The 24,770-nt window shown below is 47.3% G+C and overlaps 1 protein-coding gene and 1 non-coding gene across 4 annotated transcripts in view; one reads left to right on the forward strand and one right to left on the reverse strand.

Moving 5' to 3' along the window:
- Positions 1–24,770, forward strand: part of DTD1 (D-aminoacyl-tRNA deacylase 1) — a 135,204-nt gene that overhangs the window by 25,532 nt on the left and 84,902 nt on the right. The gene's annotated exons all lie outside the window — the stretch shown is intronic.
- TRNAG-CCC (transfer RNA glycine (anticodon CCC)) lies at positions 6,863–6,935 on the reverse strand. Its single transcript has one exon. It is a non-coding gene; the product is annotated as a tRNA-Gly (tRNA).

The following is a 24,770-nucleotide window of genomic DNA, read 5'->3' on the forward strand; positions in this document are numbered from 1 at the left end:
ATTTTGGAGCCCCAAGAAAATAAAATCTAGCTGCTGCGTCTGTTTTTTCCCATCTATTTGCTGTGAAGTGATGGGACCACATGCCATGATATTAGTTTTTTGAATGTCGAGTTTTAAGCCAACTTTTTCACTCTCCTCTTTCACCCCTGTCAAGAAGCTCTTTAGTTCCTCTTCACTTTCTGCAGTTAGAGTGGTAACGTCTGCATATCTGAGATTGTTGCTATTTCTCTGAGCAATCTTGATTCCAGCCTGTGATTCATGCCCTTTTTTGGTTCTATTTTCCCTTTAAACGGATGTAAAACAACTGTCTGGTCACTACTTTCTTGTCACATGGCTGAACTGATACAGCTGCTTCAGATAGTACGCTGTGGCTCAGGGAGGCTAAATAATAAATTAACTTTCTTTTTATGGCTCTTACTTCAAAATCATTTTTATTGCTTTCGGTATGTGCCGGGAATGGGGAATAAAGGGCTAGGGGGAGGAGTCCTGCCTCGGTAGGAATGATGTGTCTCTGGCTTTGCCCAGTGGTCTGGTCCTCCCAGTTCCCTGGCCGTTTGTCATCCTGCTTGGGTCAGAAGGGCAGTGCTAACCCCTCTGAGAAGTGGTTTTCCTTTGACAAGGTCTTAATAGGGCTGGTGTCCCAAAGACATCTTGTTTTCATGATCCAATTTGGGAGAAAAGTTTCCCAGAAAGTGTTTGACAGTAATTGACTAAGTACCTTGAACTATGCTCCTTTCAAAATGGATTGTGCGTGTAATTTAGTAAATCAAAATATTTATTTTTTTAAAAACGTTTCAGAACAGCATTGCTTCTGGGATCCGAGCTCATTTTCTGTTTGTTCTTTTCCAATTAAAAATACTTTACTGTGAGTTATTTAGGACAAGTAAGAGGAGTAAGACAGGAGACACTGGTACATCCACTTTCCAGCATAAGAAAGCATTCTCCTTACTTGGAGATTCTTGCAAACATTCCAGTGAAGAGGGGGGACTGGCCATCTTAAAGCCCCTCGTGCCAGCGTCTTCTGATTGAATATGGGTAGCTGGGCCCAGCTACCTGCTGCTTCTCCTACTGCCCCCTCGAGGGGAAATCCACCAGCCCAGGTTGAGTCTGCAGTGATGCAGTGCCGGGGGAGCAGACTCAGAAAATGACTTCCTGCGATTTCTCTGTAGATGAATTTTAGTATTTAACACAAGGTTTATAGGGGCTTCTCAGGTGGCGCTTGTGGTAAAGAACTTGCCTGCCAGTGCATGAGACTTAAGATACGCGGGTTCAGTCCCTGGGTTGGGAAGATCCCCTGGAGAAAGGCATGGCAACCCACTCTAGTATTCTTGTCTGGAGACTCCCATGGAGAGAGGAGCCTGGTGGGCTACACTCCATGGGGTAGCAAAGAGTTGGACATGAGTGAAGCGACTTGGTGTGCATGCATGTGAAGTTTACGTGGTGATCTTCCCCCTCTTTTGCCAGGGCTGTGGCGATGCTGGCGCTCAGTAAGCCAGTGAGGCAGTGCAGGGTCTAGATCTGGCCCCTTTCCCCCACCTGCTTCGCCACCGCTCCTCCACCTGTCTTTATGTCTGTCCATCCATTCACCCATCTATCCATTCACCCACCCATCCAGCTTAGCATTTGACAAGGTACAAACAGTAAGGCTCAACCTTTGCTGCCTTCCTTTGCAAAGGTTACTTTGTAGTCTGAAATCTAAAAATGAAATAAAAGTCAATTTTCATACTGTTTTCAATAACTTTGAAATATCTTTACAGAAGAATGCATGTGGTCTATAGGGTTTCTTTTTATAGTCTCTTACATGTTCCTTGCAAAAATGTATCTGTTCAGACTTTTTATTTTGGAGTGATCTTAGAACTTGAAAAGAAGTTACCACAATGATAATAAGTTTCTTTCTCTAGCCTCTCCTGTATTCAGATCTTACATGAACACAGCATAGTTATCAAAAGTAAGGAATTAACATGGGTACAATATGATGAACTAATCTGAACTCTAAAGTGAATTTCTCTAGTTTTCCCACTTTTCTGTGCTGGGGTCTTCTCTGAGATCCAGGTTTCATCAGTCATGTCTCTTTGGTTTCCTCCAATCTGGAACACTGCCTCAGTCATATTTGTATTTTATATGTTCATGTTGTATTTTTGAAAATGTATATATCTGAGTTGGTAGAAATTCTTTGAACATATTTTGTTTACAGCCTCAGGATGGCTGGGGCCAAGGAGGGGCCGACCGGCTTCTCCTTCTGGACGTTCGTGCTCAGGTCGATCCAGGCCAGACCCCAGAAAGCCCCGATTTCACTTTTGAGGCCTGTGCCTAGGATACCACCCTTCCTCTGGGTAGTGGACTGCTTCTAGTGTGGTCCTCCCTAGGGCTCTGTGCTCTAGAAACATCCGGGACCAAGGCTGTGGAGAATGTGCACAAAGGTGCTCTGTATTTACACACCGGGCTCGCTGCTGGGTGCAAATCTGTGCTGGTGGTGGGTGGGTGGCAGAGAGGAGGGAGGGCAGTGTTCATTCTAGAGTTTTCTGTAAAAGTGAGTTACCTGAAGTCAGAAAGAGAAAAATGAATATCTCTTATTAACGCCTGTATGTGGAACCTAGAAAAATGGTATGTGCGTGTTAAGTCACTTCGGTCATGTCCGACCCCATGGATGGTAGCCTGATAGGTTCCTCTGTCCGTGGGATTCTCCAGGCAAGAATACTGAAGTGGGTAGCCATTCCTTTCTCAAGGGGATCTTCCCGACTCAGGGATCAAACACACCGTGTCTCTTACGTCTCCTGCATTGTCAGGAGGATTCTTTACCACTAGCACCATCTGGGAAGCCCAGAAAAATGGTATAGATGGGCTTATCTGCAAAGCAAAACAGATGTAGAGGACAAGTATGGACACCAGGTGGGGAAAGGGGAGGGATGAATAGGGAGACTGAGATAACATATGCACACTACCGATGCTATGTATGAAGTAGATAGCTAATGACAACCTACTGTGTAGCACAGGGAACTCTGCTCTGTGGTGACGTGAATGGGAAGGAAATCCAAAAAAGAGGGGATATGTGTATATATCGGAGAAGGCAATGGCACCCCACTCCAGTACTCTTGCCTGGAAGATCCCATGGATGGAGGAGCCTGATAGGCTGCAGTCCATGGGGTCGCTGAGGGTGGGACACGACTGAACGACGTCACTTTCACTTTTCACTTTCATGCATTGGAGAAGGAAATGGCAACCCACTCCAGTATTCTTGCCTGGAGAATCCCAGGGACAGAGGAGCCTGGTGGGCTGCTGTCTATGGGGTCGCACAGAGTCGGACACGACTGAAGCGACTTAGTAGCAGCATGTATATATATAGCTGATTCACTTTGCTGGACAGCGGAAACTAATATAATATTGCAAAGCAACTATACTCTGATAAAAATCAATAAAAAAGAAAAAGGGAGTTTCCTGGATTCTGGAGGTGTGCCCAGCTTTTTGTGTATTCAAGTCAAGCATCGCAGTATGTGTGTGCATGTGTGTGCATGTGCTTATGAAATGGACACACAGCCACACACACGCAGAGAGATGGACATCAAGAGGCCAGGGCTTGCCCAGCATGCAGGCTTCTCTGAGTTATAGGACCTGCAGCATTAATCCTGAGACGGTCCCAGCAAACTTCGAAGGACGTGCCCAAGGCAGAAAGGCTTCAAAATTCTCCAGCAAAACACAGGGAGGAAGTTGACAAGACTCATGAAGTGCCAATAATCTTAATTTTTAAAAGTTTTTTAAAAATAAGAACTTCTTTATAAAGGGACATGAGCCAATGGCAGAAGACGATGACCAGAAACTTCACTCCAGGGCTCTTGGGTCACACCAGCCCCACCACTTTCTGCCTCAGGTTTGTCCTTTGAAGTTTGCTAGGACCATCCCAGGGTTAATGCTGCAGGTCCTTTCATTCTGTTACCTCTGATTTTTTTTTTAAGTAAAACTTGTGGGGTAGTTTTCACTCCAAGGAGAGAGTTCCTGGGTACCTCCTACCCACGTGTCTCATCGTTCACCCTCCTGCATTTCCATGGCTCATCTGTCAGAGCTAGAAACTGGCGTGCGTGCCTGACGGTGGCCCAGGCTCCAGACTTTGTTTGGATCTACCTGTCTCCATTCACCCCCTCGGTCCATCCCACGATCCCATTCAGGGTCCCTACTGCCTTTCCTTGTCTGGGACAGTTTCTCCATCTTTCTCATTTTTAACAAAGGGGAACGGCAGCAATTCCACGATCCTGACCTGACAGTCCTGAGATACCCTGCAGAACGTCCCCATGCCTGGGTTTGTCCCACTATGTGTCTTGTGATTAGACCGGAATTATGATCTTTGTAGGGGCTTCCCAGGTGACTCAGTGGTAAAGAATCTACCTGTAATGCAGGAGCCACAGGAGACCTGGGTCAGATCCCTGGGTCGCGAAGATCCCCCTGGAGAAGGAAATGGCAATGCACACTCCAGTATTCTAGCCTGGAAAATCCCATGGACAGAGGAGCTTGGCAGGCTATAGTCCATGGGTCACAAAGAGCTGGACATGACTGAAGTGACTTAGCATGCACGCATGGGCTTTTAAAATGAGCACACAGGGTGGAGGGCCCTTCGTGTCTCATCATGTAGGGGGACGTGTGACATCTACAGGACATGAGACGCGGTCCCCTGGCTGGTGATGTATGGCTGGGTCTCTCTGCTGCAGGGGCACTGATTTTCCCTACTCCATTCTTAGAAGCGAACCCCTAAGCACAGCCCACCTTGAAGAGGTTCAGGGAAGAGTAAACTCCATTTCCTAGAGCAGAAACATCCACATGGATTATTTGTAGGGTTGCAGGACACCCCAGATGACTTTGATTTTTAGATAAACGAGTAGTTTTGTGATGTCAGTATGTGCCTTGTGATAGATATCTGAACTTCATATTTAACTGGGTGTCCTGTACTTTGTTAAGTCTGGCAACCCTAATGATTTGGAATTCTTCTGTAAGAAAAATTGGTCTCTTCTTCCCAACATCTGATTTTAGTTCGACTCTACCATCCTCCTAGTATCCTTTTCTTCCCACTTTGTGTCATCCTTTAGCACAGTTTGATGTGTTTCAGTGAGATTACAATTTGTCTACTTAATTTTTTTTTTTTTAAAAGACTTTATTTTTAATTGAAGGACAATTGTTTTACAGTATTATGTTGGTTTCTGCCATACTGTCAGCTATTATTATTTACATTTTCAAATGAGAACATTAGGACTTAAATCACATGACTTGTTCAAATTCACATAGTTGGTGAAAGAGATTGTATTAACTTTTTTTTAAACATAGTTTTGTTTGCTTTAGAAGATGAATTAGCATGAGTGTGTATATGTGTATGTTTAATCAAAGGATTTTTCTCATTGCGTGAGTGCTCAGTTGCTTTGTCCGACTCTCTATGACCCCACCATGCTCCTCTGCCCATGGGATTTTTCCAGCAAGAATCCTAGAGTGGGTTGCTGTGCTCTCCTACAGGGGATCTTCCCAACCCAGGGATACAACCCAGGTCTCCTGCGTCTCCTGCATTGTGGGGTGGATTCTTGACTGCTGAGACACCAGGGAAGCCCATTTTTCTCATTACATGAGCCAGAAAGCATGATAGTTTCCAGCCCTTATAAATGAAACCCAGAGCTGAGGGAAAGGAACTTTGTGCTGAATTTGCAGGTGTAGATCGTGGGTGGGGCAGGGCGGCAGCAGCAGGCCTGTGGATCCCACTGGCCTTGACCGGGCGAGGTGAGTATGGCGGCCTCAACTCCCAACCTGTGGTAGGTGTGAGGGGGAACGCTCACCAAGAGGATGTGGACATGAAGAGGCCTAGGGCAGTGGGGATGCCCAAGACATCTGGGTAGTTTTACCATGAAAAGAAGACCTGGAAGACTCTGGTTTCCTGGAAAACTCTGGATCTGGTTTCTTGAAAGTCGCCTTGCCCACCAGCTGGTGTTGTGGCTCTGCGTTTTGTTCTCTGCAGCTGGTAGCCAGAAAGGCAGGGCTGGCTTCTCGTCAGCAGCAGGTGTTCCTGGACACAGCAGGAACTGTGATGCTCAAAGGTGGTCCAGGGGCTCGGGAGGGCCTCCCCAGAGCGAGGTCCCTGGGGGGCAGGCAGAGGGGAGGTGCTGGGCTCAGTGAGTGGGGTGTGGCTCTCACCCACGGCAGTTGCCTTCCTAGGTCATTGGAAAGGATGCACGTGAAAGGATATAGGTGCCCCTTTAAGGTGAACACCTCCCCAGCACGTAGTAGGAGCTTTAGCAAACATTTGTCCGAGGAATAAGGGCATCACTATTTGCCCTGCCAGGTGTTTGGCTCATCCTCAGTAATTGTGACAAAGATCCATCGTTTGTCCCTACACTGACCTGTCTTCTGCGTTCAAAATGCCAGCTGGTTGTCGTTGCTTCAAATCAGTTTTCTTGCCCAATGGGGTCTGACTCCACCAGGTTTCCACAGAAAGCTTCCAGCAGTCCTGGGGCTCTGGTGCCCTTTGACCCAAGTGCCCTCTCCTTTCCCCACGAGGTAGGGGCTGCCTGTGCCTCTGCTTCTGGAGGGGTCTCCTTGCCCCCATCTCCTTGCTGCCCCATCTCTGGCACCCGCATAGTCACTGACCCACCCTCGGCAGGCTGGGATTGCTTGCACGTCCCAAGTAAGAGGTCCGCATAGGTGTGAAACTGCCCAGGGCAACTTACTAGAATACTGCACAATGTGACAGGTACTACCTTTAGTCTGAGGCTGCCGGTTATTATTATTATTTTTAATATTTATTTATTTGGCTGCACCAGGTCTTGGTTGTGGCACTTGGGATCTTCTATCTTCGTTGTGGTGTGCAGGACATTTAGTTGCAGCATGTGGGATCTAGTTCCCTGACCAGGAATCGAGCCTGGGCCCCCTGCATTGGGAGTGCAGAGTCTTAGCCACTGGACCACCCGGGAAGTCCCAGCCAATTCTTGTTTCATAAAGAAACAAGGAGCATCGTGTTCCACATAGCTCCTTGAAGATGTTACACGTGCCTGTGCGTGGCTCTTGTAATCCTGTTGAATCGAACAACATATGTTTGTCCATGTGTTTACATTTTCTCAGATAACAGATATCTGTAGGACAAGATTTTATTATCTATTTTTGAATTATGTTTTGAAACGTAAAAAGCACATTTTGGGATCTTGCTGTAGCCAGGAGCGTTCCATGGTACCTGACTATACGCGCTGTTCTGGCAAGCTGTTCCGAGTCTCGGATTTTCTTGAGTTTCTGTTTATGAGATGCCAGCGTGTTAAATACATACATGGTAAACTGTGAGGTCAGTTCGTAACAGCTCTGAGGAAGAGCAGGCAGTTATGTTTTCGTCGAGGACTTTGGAGTGAGCCCGTCAGCCCTGAAGCATGACGGCCACACTCTGTGTTGTTCAGAGGTGGGGGACACCGGGGGCCCTGTTGTTGGGTCACCTTGACCCTCACCTGTTGCAGGGCCCGTCCTGTGTGTGGCCCAGCAGAGGGCTGGTGGCGGCCCCTGCTCCGGCTGTCCTGGTCAGTGTCGCAGAAGCCGAGCCCTCCCCTGATTGTTATGAGCTGTGGCTCTGGGTGGGTGCTCTTCTGGGTCTGGAGCTGCTGAGCAGAGCGAGCTGCAGAGTTCTCATTTTCACGTGGACCACGAGCTCTTCTGAGCCACTCACTGCTCTTTTAGGAGGAAACTTAAATAGCTTCTTTCACTTGCCCTTTCCCGGATTTTTCTGGCTCTCTTTTTGATAGTTGAATATGAGGTCACCAGAAGGTTTTCTTTTCAGCTTTACTGTGATTGAATTGACCATTTTTGCAGCTGCAGGTCTTGGATGTTTGTTTCCCTTGGTTCTGGCTGATGAGCTTCTCAGAGGTGGTGAGAGTCTCCCTAGGAGAGGGGTCTCTGCAGCGTGCAACCCGCCACGTGTCTTGGCTTGAGCCTCTCTAGCCATCAGGGAAGGGGACACCGTGGACCGCTTGATTGCAGACTTAGTGGGGGACTCCTTGGTAGGCATATGATTGCATCCCCAAGGCTATCTGACACCCAGACGGGCCACTGTGTGGTGTGGGGACCAGGCAGGGGCAAGTCTTTGGGGGTGTTTAGCGCTATATCTACCCACTCCAGTGTCCTTGCCTGGAGAATCCCAGGGACGGGGAAGCCTGGTGGGCTGCTGTCTGTGGGGTTGCACCGGGTCAGACACGACTGAAGCGATTTAGCAGCAGCGCTATATCTGCGAGAAATGGTGGGGAGGTGGTGCCCAAGACCACCTCCAAGGAGCCCGGGCCGGAAGCTCTGGACTCAGGTATTGGTGGGTAGGGTTGCTGCGCCCCACGGGGTCTGTCCATGGTGCTGCCACCCCTTGCAGGCCAGCGGCTCCCTCTGACCTTTGAGCCCAGGCCCTCACAGAGGCCAGACGGTCTTTCTCAGAAGCTCTGGTGTCTCTTTGGCTGCAGTCCTTTTCCTGGTCATGGTCAGCATCTGTCAGTGACTGGGCCCTGGGGACCTGCCCGCCTTCCTCAGCCTCCTGCTTCTCACGGGTAACCAGGGCCCGTTCCCCAGCATCTCGGTTATAGTGAAACAGCACCAGTGGCCAGCATGTGACCACACTCCCCCTCGCCCGGGTGACCCATTCTCCCTGTTTACTTAGGCCGCCATGAGTCAGGGGGCGTCCATGTGCTCCTGATGATGCTTGTGATGGGGCCCAGCGCTGCAGAGTCTGGGCTGGAAGTGATGACAGCCTCACAAGCGTGGAGACCAGAGATCCTTGTCTTTCCATGGTTAGCCTTCTTCCACAGTGTAGACAGACGTCTACACACAGACGTCTCCACAGTGTAGACAAACTGGAACCCGCAGAGCCCGGGCGGCGCTTTCCTTGGTGGGAGGAAGGGAGGCAGGATGGAGAGGCTGCCCCTTCACAGACGTCCTTGGGCTGGGGGCTCCTCTCTTCTCCAGTATTTCATTCTGAGACCTTGGTCTCTACAGTTTAAATGTTATTCTGATATTTATTTTCACAGCCTGTTTAATTGAGAACACTTGATGAAAAATGTTTAAAACATAGCAGTTGTAAAGAATCTAGGGTCATGGAGAGGTTTTAATTGATCCTTGTGATGAACGAAGAATACCCTGTCGATGGCCTCCCTTCCATCGTTTCCCAAGGCCTTTGCCCATCTCGATCAGTGTGGAACAGCATCATGTTTTTGGCTGATGGCACTCTTGAGTTATGCTCCTCTCAAAGCTTTGACTGCATCTGAGAGGCTGAAGCCTGAGGAAGCTGAACCCCTCACTCCTGAGCTGTTCATGGCGCAAAGCATTAAAAATAGCACCAGCATGGTCATCTGTTCTATTTTTTATTGACTCTGTCATCACTTTAATTGGTTGTTGTTAGAACAGATGTTTTAGTAGGAAGATTTTGGCATGACTACATTTGCTTATTTAATTTCTGATGACTTGCAGGACATTTATTTCTACATTAAAAAAAGGTGGGGGCAGTGGGAGCAGAGCAGCCCTTCCTACAGAACCTGGTCCTAGAGAGTAACAAGGTTGCCAAGAAGGCTTTGCTGAGGAGGAGGTTTGCCTGGAGGAAACATGAACTGGAAGAGCTTCACCAGTAGGCATGAACCTTTCAACTTACAGTCAGCAGGGCACTCCAGAGCTTTCCCAATGTCAAACCACCTTGCAGGATGGCTTCCAAAAATTGGAAGTCAAGTTACCACTGTTTTAACATTGGCAAAATTAGAAAGAAAATAGTCATCCTATTTAGAAAGCATATGAGCCAGTTATGCTTTTGCAACTTTTGTATCTTTGTATAAAGTCCTGACTTCAGACTTGGGTGTGAGCTTGGTTCACATGCCACAGTTAAAATAATCAGTGATCATTTGTGGTTCTTTGAATTTGGGCGTTCATAGAAAAGCTTACCAATACTAACTTTGGGGGAAAAAAAGAAGATTTGCTTCTGTGTTTGGGCCAAAATAAACTTCCTAAATTGCTATTTGATAGCAGTGTTTGTAAAATAATATTATAACTCTGTATTGTAAAGAATTTTAGGTTCAGAAAAAGCCTCTGAGTATACAAGGATTCTTTTAAAGGTTTGTTATTCTTTTAGACTATATGAGTCGTCTTCCCTGCCCTTAAAAACTTTTGGGTTGGTGGGGGAACTCCGTTGGTTAAACTTAGTATGTAAGCATCACATTGTTAGCAGAAGTGGTCATGGTGAATCCTGTAGTCTGTAATCCTTTAATCGATACGTGGGCCGACTGGGGTGTGTCATTACAATCATATAGAAAACACCTGTTGTGAGAGGACAGACAGGTGCTGCTCAGCCCATCCTCATGGTTCCTCGGTATAGATGCTTCTTGCTTCTGAGCCAAGAGGTGAGCGTCTTCTGCCACCAGCGGGTCCTGTCTGAAGCTTCTCACTATTGCGGGCACTAAGCATGATGCTTGTCAGGTGTGTGGTCGGTGCTCAGCAGCTGCTTGTCCGATGAGTGACTCGACAGACAGCGTACAAGTCACCAGATGTCGTGTGTCCGCAGGGAGTGCTGCCCGCTGTCCACGGTGCTGTCATCACCTGCGAGTGTTAACCGGCAGCCACCACACAGGTTAATCTGTCCGGGATATTCAAGTCCTAAACTGGAATTCTGAGGTTTTCTTAAACGTTAGTGTGATTTTTGTTTTTATGTGATGTTTTAAACCATTTGAGGTCAATGGATCAACTTTTTTTTTTTTTTGTATTCACCTAAGCAGTACTCTTGCCTGGAAAATCCCATGGACGGAGGAGCCTGGTAGGCTATGGTCCATGGGGTCACAAAGAGTCGGACACGACTGAGCGACTTCACTTTCACTTTTCACTTTCATGCATTGGAGAAGGAAATGGCAACCCACTCCATTGTTCTTGCCTGAAGAATCCCAGGGACGGGGGATCCTGGTTGGCTGCCGTCTCTGGGGTCGCACAGAGTTGGACACGACTGAAGCGACTTAGCAGCAGCAGCAGCAGCAAGCACCTTATGGTTAATAAAATGTCAAACCTTTTCTGGTGTGAAAAATGCTACAAATCAATGCTACATGGTAGATAATGTCTATGAGTCATATATTATTTTGTGCTTGTTACTCATTTCCACATGTTATTGGGGGAAGGAGTGGGAGGGACTTAATTCTTTGCAGGTTCCGACTCTTATGTAATAAAAAGGGAAGGATCTAGAGGTCTTAACTTCTTGTCAAGTTTCCGAGTCTAACTCTGCAGAATAACGTCTGTCCCAGTTGATGAGGAGGGTGAGAGTAAGTTCCTCTGAAATGCTGTCACTCCTCTGTCTCAGAACTTTAGCTCTTTAAAATCTGGGTCACATCTGAATCGACCCTTAGAAGCCTTACTTTTCAGGGCAGGAGAAGCAGCATTTCCAGCTTGCATCCAGGGAGGTCAGTACAGGAGGCTTTGAGGGCTGAGTGGACTAGAGTGTTTTTCAGCCAAGGGTCCTGCTAAACTGCCTGGCAACATTTATCTGATCATTTTTCTCCATTAAAAAAAAAATCTGTCCAAGATGATAATAAAACCTTACATGGAGATATTTTTCTGTTTAGACTTCATTATGAAAACATTTTGCTATATTCTATTCTGATACTAACCATTACAGAGTCCCTTTTTCAAAAATATTGGTAGTAAAGGGGAGAAGATGCCTAGTTTCTCTTTTTTAAAAAAATGAATCGCTTTCTTTATGTTCTTTTTTTTTTTATTATTTATTTGGCTGCACCAGGTCTTAACTGCAGCATGTGGAATCTATATGCCTCACCAGGAATTGAATCCAAGCCCCCTGCACTGGAGCTCGAAGTCTTAGCCACTGGACCACCAGGGAAGTCCCTTTAGTTTCTCTTCCTAAGTCACCAAATTAAATTTCTCAGGTTTGCTTTTTTCCTGTATTTGCATTGCTCAATTTCTGTTTTTCTCCATGGATTTATATCAGAGGTACTTCTTTCCTACTTTGGTGGTTTCTTTTTTCTTTTTTGCCAGTTTAGTGATTTGGTGATATACACGGAAACTATTGCACTATTCTGAGCAATAATAATTTTATTGACTTGGAAGCCTGAGTTGTCTCGACTTCCAGTGGTTGTTTGCATTGCAGTGTTTAAAATAACTGACAACCCTGAGATCCTTACCAAAAGTTTATGACAGAAAGGAAAAAAAAAAAAAGGAAAGAGTAGGGCAGGGAGTGGAAAAAATGCTGTTTAAATTACAAACTGCTTGTGCTTGTAGCATTTACATAGAGAGGGCAGTTAACCCAAGTCACTTAAAAAATGGTCATAACATTGAGAGTTAAAAATAATCTTACTTGTAGAACGACTTGGAGCAGAAATCGGAAGTCCAGATGAGCGAACAGTTCACATGAGGAGTTGTTGGGTGGCAGGCACGATTTTGAGTGTTACATTGTGGAAGCTGGTTGGTGCTGCTGGGGGCTGGGCTTGCAGTTTGGGGCCACATGTGTGATCTTGATTGATTCAGAGCCCAGGTTGATTCAGAGGTCTCTTTGTTGATAAGCTCAAATGCTGTCTCCTCGGGGGGTGGGGTTGGTGTCCCGTCCTCTACTGTCCCATTTAGAGTGTTCACCAAGCACTGTTGGAAGCTGGCTGGCCTCCCAGGTCACTGGTGGAGCCCTGGACCCCCGTGGCAGAAAAAAGTCCCCACCCCTGTTTCCAGGGACACACCTTGCAGCCATGTGGGTGATGGCCCCCCTGCCCCTGCGAAGTGAAGCCTGCCTGGATCACGGGGGTCATGCTTTAAGCCAGACAGCATCTGTGTTCATTATCTAGTGCTGTGCAGAGAACTACCCCAAACTCAGCGGCTTGACACAACAATAGACGTTTTTCATACTGTTTCTGTGAGTCAGGAATGTGGACCATGGAGCTGGATGGTTCTGCCAGGGAGGGAACTCTGGTTAGGTTGCAGCCACTGTGTCGGCAGGGCCCGTCTCCTGCATAGCCCTTGGGGTTGGCAAGCTGGTGCTGGCTGTTAGCCAGAGGCCTCAGTTTTTTTGCCACATGGACAGGGCTACTCAGATGTCTTCCCAACATGACAGCTGGCTTCCCTGGAGCCCTGGCCTTTGAAGTCACACACTGTCATCTCTGTGGTGTCCTGTGGTTACACTGGTTAGCCCTGTGCAGTGTGGCTTCACAAGGTCACAAGGTCCTAGGGAATCTTGAAGGCTGGCCTTCCCACCATCCCAGGTGTCCCTTCTGGTCGGTAAGATCCATCCTGTCTTCCCATTGTGAGCTTAAACAGGATGCTTCCTGAGTGTGGGTACCACATAGTGAATCGTGTCCTAGGAGGTTGCAGGGCGGCTGCTCAGATGTAACAGAGGACAGGTTCGTCCTTGCTGAGTGCACGGTGGGAGCATTTTATTCAAACACTCTTCTTTTGAAATCAGTGATGATACTCAATCTTATCTTTTCAAAGAAGAAAATAAAATCACCTTTTAATTCTCCCCTCCATGGGAACCTGGCATTGTAGCTCAGATGGTAAAGAATCCACCTACAATGCAGGAGACCTGGGTTCAATCCCTGGGTTGGGAAGATCCCCTGAAGATCTGGAAACGGCAACCCACTCCAGTATTCTTGACTAGAGAATTCCATGGACATAGGAGCCTGGCAGGCGACAGTCCATGGGGTTGCAAAGAGTCGGACACTACTGAGCGACTTTTACTACACTCACTTCATAGCACAAAAGTACTGTCAGTCTGTTTTCTGGGTCATACTTCCCCTCATTCCTCTGTAGGGCATGTACACCCCCTCTATATCTGCGTATAAATTTACCAAATAGGATCACACTGCACTGTTTCATAACCTAATTTTTTCCTAATGATACAGACATTTTTGCATATCTTCAAATCATCTCTTCAACCTCAGTTTTAACGAGTGCCTCCTGTTTTCACCATGAGAGGTAGCCGAGTCTGTTTAGCTAACTGCCTCTTGCTGGGCATTTAAGTTATATCCTAGCCTCTCCTCTCAAGGGCAGTGCTGGGGAGGTGCATTGTGTCCTCAGTCTTGCTCTGTACCTGGGTTGATTCTTGGTGTAAGCTCCCAGACCTGTAGCCTCTGGACACACGGTCAGGGTATGCTGCTTTTATCAAGAGGCTCCTCCTCAGGTCATTAGCAGGTGCTGTTTCTCTAGCACTGGGCTCTGCGTATCAGTGTGGATTTTTGCCAATTCAATAGATTAAAGAGTGTTGGAAAAAGACAGAAATTTTGTTTATTGGGAGTATGCCTCACTGAAAAAAAAAGTGGATTAATTCCTAATTGCTGTAAGAAATTGGGCAGGTGACCTTGATGGTCAAGTAAATATTTTCTTCTTGGGAGCTTCTGCTTTCTTTGCCTGAGTTCAAGAATTTTACAGCCTTTCACAATCCTTGTGCACTTAAATGTTTGAGGCTTCAGTGTGCTCTTCTGTGAACCTAAAGAAAACACGCGCAGCTCTTTTCCCAAGAGGGAAGAGGGCTGCCTTTTTTGTGAACGGAGCCCTGACTTCCAAACCTGTTGCTGAAGAGCCCATGTTGTCTCTGCAGTGCCAATGACTTAGGGAACATTTCAGTGATGAGTGGTTCCTGGTTTGTTTTACTGTTGGGTTTTGTTTTTCTCTGTTTTCTGTCATCCAGGATACTGGACATGGGATTAGGGGAGGGTAACTGAGACTGGCTAAGGGTCCCCATTATCTACCTGGTGCTCTGGTGTCACCTGGGAGGACCCACCCAAGGTGATGCTGCTGAGTCGGGGGGGGTGCCCTGTGCCCCAGATGTGCCTCCAGCACCGCTTAATGAAGACGTTATGCTAAGTATCAGAACCTCCCACAGACGCCTGTCTCAGAGGAACCTGAGGGGAGGGTGGAAAACTGGGGGCTGAGTCTGGTGGAGGAGCAGATCCTGAACACCCTCTTATTCTCCTCTTCCCTTGACTTTGCTAGGCTGTTATCCAAATCCATCCACAGACAAGGGCACAGCTCAGGAGTGTCTGCTCTGCCAAAGTCTTCAACACTGATTTGAGAACTAAAATTGCTTCTTTTTAAAAATTAAACCTCTGCTCTCCGTACAGGATGCACGAGTGTGAGCTTCTCCTACAGTGTCCTTGGTGAGGAGGAGGCGGGGGTGGGTTCTACAACCCTGCATCCTGATGCTCCTGTCTCATGGGTCGTAAGTGATGAGTGCAGGTTTTCCCCAGATTTTTGAAATGCTATGAGAGCCTTTTGAGTGGAAGTATGACAGAAAGGCACAGAAAAGACTTTGAAACCAAGAGGTGCTCAGAACCCAGATGTCAGTGCGATCAAGATGGGACGGCAGAGAAGGCAGTGGTGAGAGACGGCCTGTCGGTGGCGGAGGACTCTGGTGTCTGCGGCTGCAGGTGGGAGGGGTCCAAGAATGCCTGGAGCCCCACCTTGGCTGGCCTCCCCAGGTGCACCAAGCCCGTCACCTGACTGCAGGAGATAGAGCTGACTAAGAGGTTTCCAGGTGCTGGGTGGGCTGTTAACACCTCCACTCATGTCTAACTTTACTGCCCAGAAATTGTTCTTTGTTTGGAACATGAGTCTTCTAGGTGAACCCACTGCCTACTTGTGACCTCGTCTCACTAGACATGAGGTATCTTTGGAGTTCTAATGCTTGCTGTTTTCTGCACACTCTCTTCAAGGAATTTATATTTTGAGACTTGATTACAGCTGAGGCCATATTGTACCTGTGATCTGCTGTGAAAGGAGATCTGAAAAGTATGTGAGAAATAAGCTCTCAGAATTTGCAATGAATGTTATCTTTATGCTTGATGTGGAGATGCACTGTTTCCCACCGTGGGAGACAGCATTTTTTACCCATTCGGTGTCGTACTCATTTTCCGTCTTGACCTCCCTGTGTCCTGCCCCTCCATCTCGTCATCCCTCTTCTCCCCTGCTCACTCTGGGGGACCCCATAGAGAACTGATTTCATTTCTTTTTAGTGTGCTTTGCACTTGGAGTCAGTAAGCTCCTCCAGACACAGATCTTCTCCTTGCCTCCCTGTCCTTTGACTTCTTAGGACTGCTCCTTTCTCTGTGTTCAACTCTACCATCTATTAGGATGGCCTATGAGGGACGGGGGGAAAGCTGGTGAGACCCCAGGCTTTATGTCAGGGGCGTTTCTTCAATGTTAAAGAAATGTCCAGTTGGCTCTCAGAGTTAAACCCATAACGCCTCTGCTGCTGCTGCTGCTAAATCGCTTCACCCATAATGAGCACTCCCTTATGAAGTCGATCCAGGAGTGAGCCGGGGGCCCTATTCCTCCACTTTTGAGTCCGGAAAGCTTCCTTGATTTACATTTTCTTTGATTGCTTTGAAAAGGCCTGTTGGCCTGACAACAGTTGCTATGGCGATGGTACTTGGTTAATGCTGCTGGGCAGGTGCCGCTTTGTCCCCTGTGTGGAACAGGCTCCATTGCACAGTGCGTGACAGTGAGTCACCCCGCCTGTTCTCCGCTCTCCAACGATGCTCTGGAGCCACGTGACGCATGTCCCAGCTGAGGCAATGATTGTAATTGGCCTCTCCAGTCTGTAATTTTCTAGGGAGTCTGAAACTCGAAGCCCCCCCGCCCTTTTCTTTTTTTAAAAAAGAACAGATATTAAAGATGAAATTTTAAATGATTACTCTCTGATTTATATGTGACACCGACCGTCTGATGGACAGGAGGGAAGATGGATAAACCACTGCCGGGAACTGACCTAATCAACCTGGCTGTGACAATGCTCAGATTCTTTCTGGCGGGTGATAATCAGCTCCAGGATGTTTGAGGTGGGTGAGCATTAGGTATTCCACCCCATAACCCTTCTGCAACACGAGATGGGAACAGCCATCAGACCAGAGGCTCCACGGGATTGATTATAGAGAGACCTGGTAACAGGCAGACACGAGGAACTGTTACCTGCAGGGTCTGCGTGGGACCCTGGGTCTGTGTCCTACCAGAGTACACAGCCCTGCCCATGGGCGCAGGAGCCTGGGCCAGGTTCCCAGGCATGGAAGCTATGCAGCAGGTGGACTTTTACATTCTGTTTATGTTGCTAATACTGTGACCACTCCATATTTCATGAAGGCCCCTCGTGTCACTGGTGAGAACCCATGATGCGGATGAACAAATCACTGATTTGCCCCTGAAGGCCTACTTCTGACATCCATAGCATATGGCCCGTTGCCAGGGTGTGGTTAATGAAGCCCCTGGCGCCCTGCCTCTGAGCATGAGTCCTGCTTAGAACGCCAGCCGCCCCCCTGCACTGTCGATTTCTGACGGGCCATGTGACCAAGGCTGCAGGGCTTGGGGAGACAGCAGAGCCACTGGCAGCTACTTTCTGCAGCAGAGACAAGGCTCTTGCACTAGGCCACCTGGAGCAGGTGGAAGCCCATCCTTCAAGGGGTCAAGTGCAGACTGAATCCAGTTCAGAGTGGATGATGGATAAATTTAGGAGGCATCATCTTTTTTGGGGGCGGCGGGTGCTGTGCTGAGTGGCTTGTGGACTCTTAGTTCCCTGACCAGGGATAAATTCTGAGCCCTGGCAATGAAACCATTGGCCCTCCAGGGAATTCCCAGCAGCATTGTCTTAAAATATTTGTTCCCTGAATCAATGAGTTGACTGAAAGGACAATTTTCTGTACTATGAGTTTCCCAGTTGGTTCATTATCCCTAAAACCACCATAGATAGCCTTCTGTTTTATTGGGTTCATAATAGTTTTCAACCATTCTTTCTGTGAAGCTGACAAATGGCCAGAAGCAAGCAGTAAGCATTCTCTACTTTTATCTCAGTGGTTTTTTTTGGGGGGGTTTTTTTTTCGGGTTTGTCTGGCAAGTGTTTGGCGGTTAAGTGGTTCCAAGTCCTGACCCGCACACCTGACAGAGGAGCCTCCTGAGGGGGATGGGAGTGGATTATCCCTGCATCAGATACCAGCTGGACATGCTGAGCTGTCTGTCAGTTTGGGGCATTTATCAGCAGTCAGATTCATTTACAGCCCGCTTTTCTTGCAAGCCGTGGAATTATTTTAAGCATTGCAATGCAGCAGTCAGGCAAGACCCCTTCACAGATGCTTCTGTGACCCCGTGCCATCTATCTGAGCCTCATTAATTGGCTTGTATTGCATGTGTTGTTCAGGTTTACCCCACTGAGGATTTTATGAGTTCCATAAAGAGGGTATCTGCTTTAAGAGGAAGGTGTTTTACTGGAAAGTTTTTCAATTTAGAGATGAAGCATCACTACCTAGAGAGGAATAAGGACAGGCATCAGCAGGGCTTCTTGTCAGAAGCCGTGCACACAGGAAGAGAGTAGAGGATGGTATTTCGGGTGGTGAAGAAGACCCCCACCAGTCGAGAATTCTGTATTCAATGAAGTTACCTGGCAAAGGCACAGGAGAAATAGAGACTTTCTCAGACCAACAAAAAGAGACTTCATCTCCAGCAGCCCAGTCTGGCAGGGAATGTTGAAAGAAGTTCCTCAGGGCAGAAGGGAAATGATGCAGGTCAGAAACTCAGATCTCCATAAAGAAGAGTATGAGAGAAAGAATATATCAAGATGGGATACATTTTTAGATTTTTTAAAATTCTTCATCCGAAAGTTAACTGTGTGTTTCAGTCTGTCACAGTCATGCTGCCCTGGGTGAGGCTGGCTTGGGGAAGGGGGAGCTGAAGGGACGGCCAAGTCACCAGGGATGGGAGGGAGGAATTGGAATGCCCTTCTCGGGACCTGCACCCCAGGTGTTGACACTGCAGTGTGCAGGGACTTAAGTTAATTACAAAGTGCATGCTGTAAGCTCTAGGACAGTCATGGAAAATAAGTGTAGTTGATCCACTGAGAGAGTGAACATGCAATCTCGGAGAGTGTGCACCTCCTCCTATGGGGGAAGGAGACAGAGCAGCAGCAAGGGAGGGGAGGACTGCATAAGAAATCAGAAACACAGAACTGTCTGGAAGCTTTACAGACCGTCTCGGGGTTTGAAATTAGAAACAGTGTGCATTTTTAATATCCTTCTAGGAAAAGGTCCGTAGCCCATCAATGTTTAATGCCCAGATCATCATAGAGAGCTAAGCAGTTCTCTGTGGCTTCCAGTCTGGTCTGGAGGAAGAAGTTCTATTTTAGAACCATCTTTGGGACATGATCCTGCTGTGGAACGAGAGCCCTGAGGTCCTTGCCTTTTCTCTGCCCTATGAACAGGTGCATTTGATACAAGAAAAGTGCCCTGGGTTATCTACCTGCCCCCTTGTATACATGCCATTTTCAGGGGCTATATGCCATTTGGTAATTATAGATTCTTTTACTAGTTTTCTTTCTAGATTTTTTGTAGAAATAGCTGTAGGCTTTCTTTAAGGTGGTTCTCTTATAGACAGAGAAAGGGAGTAGAACTCACATTATCCCCCCTCCCTTTTAACATCATGTGAGCAGTGATGCAGCTGAGATGGTCGTCAGCTTGTGGTTGAGTTACCCTGTATCACCAGGGAGATTTATTTGGACAACAGGATGTGGGGAGTCCCAGGGGTTGGGGGACAGGGAGGCATCTTTTATCTCTTTATTGTTTAGAACTACTGTGCACGTTGACAGTAAAAGTCAGGGTGTCTTGTCCATTTTACTATTTTTTTTCAAGCATCTGGACCCACACTGTCCAGTAGAATCTTCTGTGATGTTGGAAACCTGTGGCATCCACATAGTATCCGACAGCCACTGTGACTGTGAGCGCCTCAGATGTGGTCAGCATGAGTGTGGAACGTGACGTTTAATTTCACTAAGTTTAGATTTAAAGGGATCTCAAAACAGGGGCTCTATAACAACTTAGAAGGGTGAGATGGGAGGGAGGTTCAAGAAGAAGGGGACACGTGTACCTATGGCTGATTCATGTTGATGTTTGGCAGAAACAAACAAAATTCTGTAAAGCAGTTATCCTTCAATTAAAAAAAAAATGAATTAAGGAAAAAAAAAAAAGCCCCATGTGGCTGGTGGTCACTGTCTTGAATAGCGCAGGGTGGGCGAGGCCACCTGTTGCCTGCACCCTCAGCCCCGCTGCCTGGAGACCCTCACGCCAGCCAGCTCTCAGGCTGCCCCTCACCTTTCACTGTCGGCACCATGACTAGAGGTAGAAGCCAGATGAAGTCCCGTGGCAAATGTGAGCACCTTGCTGGCAGCGTAAGGTGCAGTGCCAAGTGTATAAAAGAACGTACTCTTACTGGATGCCTACTGTATACCAAAGATGTATGCACCATATCCCAGCTGTGCCCCTTTCCTGGGTTTATTCCTCACTTGGGGTGCACGTTGGCCAGTGCCAGGGCTGAACGGAGATCCTCTCTTCCATGTGTGATTATGAAGGGACATGATGCCACAGACAGAGGGTTAGTATTTGCAAATTGGAGGTAGCAAAGTGGTTTCTGCCCTCTTAGGAACAAGTCTCTGGCCTGTGGTATGTTGATATTTATATCAGCCACTCTGCATCTTTGCTTCCTCTGGCCGTTTCTAGTGGGAATGCAATGTGTCTGGGGGCACTTGGGGCGTCTAGGACTCGTGGAGGAAAAAGGGATCACCTCCTCTGCCTGTATCACAGAGCTGACTGGTTTCGCCAGGGTGAGGACTAGCCTGACTTGTGAAAGTGTTAATCACTCAGTCGTGTCCGACCCTTTGTGACCCTTTGGATTGTAGCCTGCCAGGCTCCTCTGTCTGTGGGATTCTTCAGGCAAGAGTACTGGTAGATAGGATCACTTAGGGAGTAGGGCTGGTGCTCTCACAGCCATTGATCTGGTTGTCCCTGATGCCAGGGGCCTAAAGGACATCCTGGAAGCAGGGCCATCAGGCCGGAAGAGAACTGTCACTCAGAACTGGGGTTGTAGCAGCTGATACACCAGGCTAGGAGTTCCACTTCCTTTAATAAAACCTGCCTGGTCTTCCTGCCAAACAGTATGGAGCCGCACATGAATTAATCAGCATTCCTCCTTAAAATACCTCATACTTGGAACTCGCTTAATTTGACATTTGCTGCTTTTACATTTGAACGTTTCCTGGAAATGTGACAGGGATGTAGAGTCAGCTTTTCTGCTTTTAATTGGTACCTGAGTAACCATGACTCCAATTGTTGATAATTGGTAAATTTGGTAGCAGAATTATTCTTTGCTTTTTTTTTTTTTTTTTGCTTTTGTTTTTGACTTTCTATGCCTCTTCCTTGGGGTGGTTGAGGGGGTAGGAAGGGAGGGACTATGTGTTCCCAAGACTCACTTATATCAATGAAGAGAAAGTGATCAGTGAAGAATGTTTTCTATCGGCTTTTGTCCCCAAACCATGTCTTCATCACTAGTTGTGCTTATTTGAATCATTTTGCTTCTCCTCTTGCTCCTGAATGAGTGCCTGAAGGTACCACCTTCATACCCACTGCATACTTAGTCAGCATGGTGTCCACATGGGGACCAGGCTGGTACAGGGTGATGTGGGAGCAGAGGCGTGGGGCATGGTCAGGAAGGCATCGGGCTGTGTTATTACAGAATGGGGTAGACTCAGCTGACCAGCGGGCAGGCACCAGCCATACCTAGCCATGGAACTTTGCATTCATGAAGATTAAATAAAATAAAAACATGTTCCTTCTTTATGACTGAGAAGTATTTCATTGTACTATTAATATATACACACCACATCTTCCTTATCCATTCATCTGATGACAAGCACTTGGATTGTTTCTGTATCTTGGCAGTTAATGATGCCATGATGAACAGTGAGGGGCAGGGTCGCAGGTCTCTTGTTGAGTTAGTTTTTCGTATTCTTTGGTCAGGACTTCCATGGTGGCTCAGAACATAAAGAATCCGCCTGCAATGCGGGAGACCTGGGTTTGATCCCTGGGTTGGGAAGATCCCCTGGAGGAGGGCATGGCAACCCCCTCCAGTATTCTTGCCTGGAGAATCCCCATGGATGGAGGAGCCTGGCAGGCCGCATTCCATGGGGTCACAAAGAATCAGATACAACTGAGCAACTAAGCACATACAAATTCGTTGGGCAAATAGTCAGAAGTGGGATGATGGCTGGATGATATGTTAGTTCTAGTCTTAATCTTTTGAGATACCTGCTTAACTGTTTTCCTGGTGGTGGTGAGTATGCTGTGAGGTGTGGAGAAGTAGAAATATAGTTAAAATTTTATATACATGAAACATACAAAGTTATAAACCGATGTTACTTCAATTAAAAAAAATTAAATGAAGATGATAGTGCAAAAACATATTTTTTCCTTAGCTAGCCCTACTGGCAACATTTCAGGTACTCAGTGGCCACATGTGTCTCCTGGCTGCTGTTGTCAGTGCAGACCAAGACATCTCTGTCACAGAGCAAGTCCTAGTGGACAGGGCCGGGCAGGACATTTTGGTGATGAGCTTGATTTGTCCATCCGGCAGGTATTGCGGAATATCTCCTTGTCAGGCTGTTCTGACCACAGGGACACCACGGGGAGCAGGGAAGGCCTGGCACTCACGGAACCACCATCACAGTGGGGATGCAGCACAAGAAGCTGAGACAGAAATCCCATGTGACACACGTCAGGCCTTCTCTGCCCACTGCCACTGGGGGCCACGGGTCCGTCCCTCAGGTCAGCAGGAAGAGAGATAGTTAAGCAGCACGTGTTACAGAAGGGGAGCGCGGTCAGTGCAGAGCAGCCCATCCTGTCGTCCGTCTCTCAGGCTCTCTGAGCTGCATTTTCTTCCATTTGAGTAGAGAGGCTTTTAGTCCCCGTCCTGCGGAGCGGCAGTGAGGGTGCAGAGACAAGAGGTGCTCGTGCAGCTTGTGCAGCTCAGCACTCAGCATTCGATGGAGACTCTATTACTCTCATCTCTTCCATCATAGAAATGGTATAGATGCTTGAAGAGCAACTTCAGCTGGAGGCAGCGGGAGGGAGGCCTCTTCCAGGAACAGGAGCAGTGGGCTCCCCCGAGCCCAGCACCCACGAGGGATGCCGCAGAGCCCAGAGGACACTCCCAGCGCGCCTCTGGCCTATAGGGAGCGCTCAGCAGACCCGTTCTGCCCGTGCCTTTATGGATCTGGTGTATACCCAGGTTCTGTTGGCCTCTGTGTAAATAGCACACCTCCACTCTTGAGCCTCTCTTAGAATTCTCCAGGTGAACTGTGGTGGGTGTCAGGTCCGGCCCCCGCAGTGCGTTTCCCCCAGCTCAGGACTTCGAGTGTTTGAGCCAATTGGGTCACCTGCTGGGACAGCCCTGTCTTGGGGGGAGGGGGCAACAGCCTCTTGCCAGGTCAGACAGGATGGCCAGATGACACCTGTGGTCTCTATGTCTTTGTCGCAGATCTCCTCTGGTCTCCCCCACCCTTCTGGTCATGCTGACCCCAGGTGCCTGCCCTCGCTGGGAGGGTCCCGTGTGGGTGATTGAATTGCAGGTCACTGAGGACATTCATAAGAGTGAACAGCCCTGTCTTGGTGGGGTCTAGAAAAGAGTTACTTACTGTGCTCCCAGGTAACTGCTTTTTTCTTTGCTTTTCATTAAAAAAAAAAAAAAATAACTGAGAAACTAGAGGAAAATCTTATAACCAAAATAGAGCAAATCTTTAAAAAATAATTAAACAACATTACATTGAAACATTGAATACAGAAAACTATTTTACTCCTCTTAATGGAACGATTTTAATTTCTCATTTATAGTCTTTTTCAGATAGTCATATAACCTTTATTTTGGTGTAACCACCACATACTTCTTCTAATTAAAACTCTTCTTAAATATCTTCATTGAGGGTGATTCATTTTTATGTTTATCATTTTTGTGTTTATATACTAGTTGTTAAATCACTCTACTATAAGTTCCTAACTCTCCTTTATATTGGACATCTAGATTATCTTACATTTTTTCACAGTTGTAAGTAACACCAAAGTGAACATCTTTATTCTAATAATGCTTTTTTTACGTAAGAGAAATGGTAAGAAATGAGTATGAACACATTTATGGCTCATATGTATAAGCAAGTCAGTAAAACTTCATCAGAGCACACATGTAATTTTACTATTCTGTTAGAATTTTCTAGGATTTGCTCATATACTTGTTTTTAACAATAATTACACAGTTCAGCATGACATCCTAGGAAGAGAGTACCTGGTGACAGGTGCCATGAAAGAAGTGCCTAATTCTGTGGTGGTGTAAAAGCTGCTGCTTTCCTACAATTTTTAAAAAAATTTATTTGTTTTTGACTGTGCTGGGTCTTTGTTGTTGCACAGACTCTTCTCTAGTTTCAGAAACGGGGACCACTCTCTGGTTGCAATGCACAGCCTTCCCATTCGCAGTGGCTTCTCTTATTGGAAACAAAGGCTCTAGGGCACGTGGGCGTCAGTAGTTGCTGCGCGTGGGCTTGGTGTGTGGGGCTCCGGGGCTCTAGAGCACAAGTTCTGTAGTTGTGGCCCACGGACTTAGTTGCTGCACAGTCTGTGGGATCTTTCTGGATCAGGGATCGAACTCTTGTGTCCTGCACTGGTAGGCAGGTTCTTTACCACCGAGCCAGCAGGGAAAGCCCTCCCATGGTGTGTTATGGAACGTTCCTAACAAAGGTCAGTACATCAGTAAAGCACCAGTTAACCTATTGGCTGTTTCATTCGTTAACTCAGTGATGCACAGGGTACCAGGTTTTCTCATCAGGGACTGTGAGCCCCAGAGAGTTATTGTCCCAGGGGTGTGCAGGCAGTTGTCCCCTACCTGATGCCTCACACGCAAGACAGCACTCAGTATCTGCCTGTGGCCAGAGGGGATGATGTTACCAACAAGCTTGGCCTAATGAATCCGTGAGAAAT

Source organism: Bos mutus, chromosome 13 (assembly GCF_027580195.1).
Source record: "Bos mutus isolate GX-2022 chromosome 13, NWIPB_WYAK_1.1, whole genome shotgun sequence".
NCBI lineage: Eukaryota > Metazoa > Chordata > Mammalia > Artiodactyla > Bovidae > Bos > Bos mutus.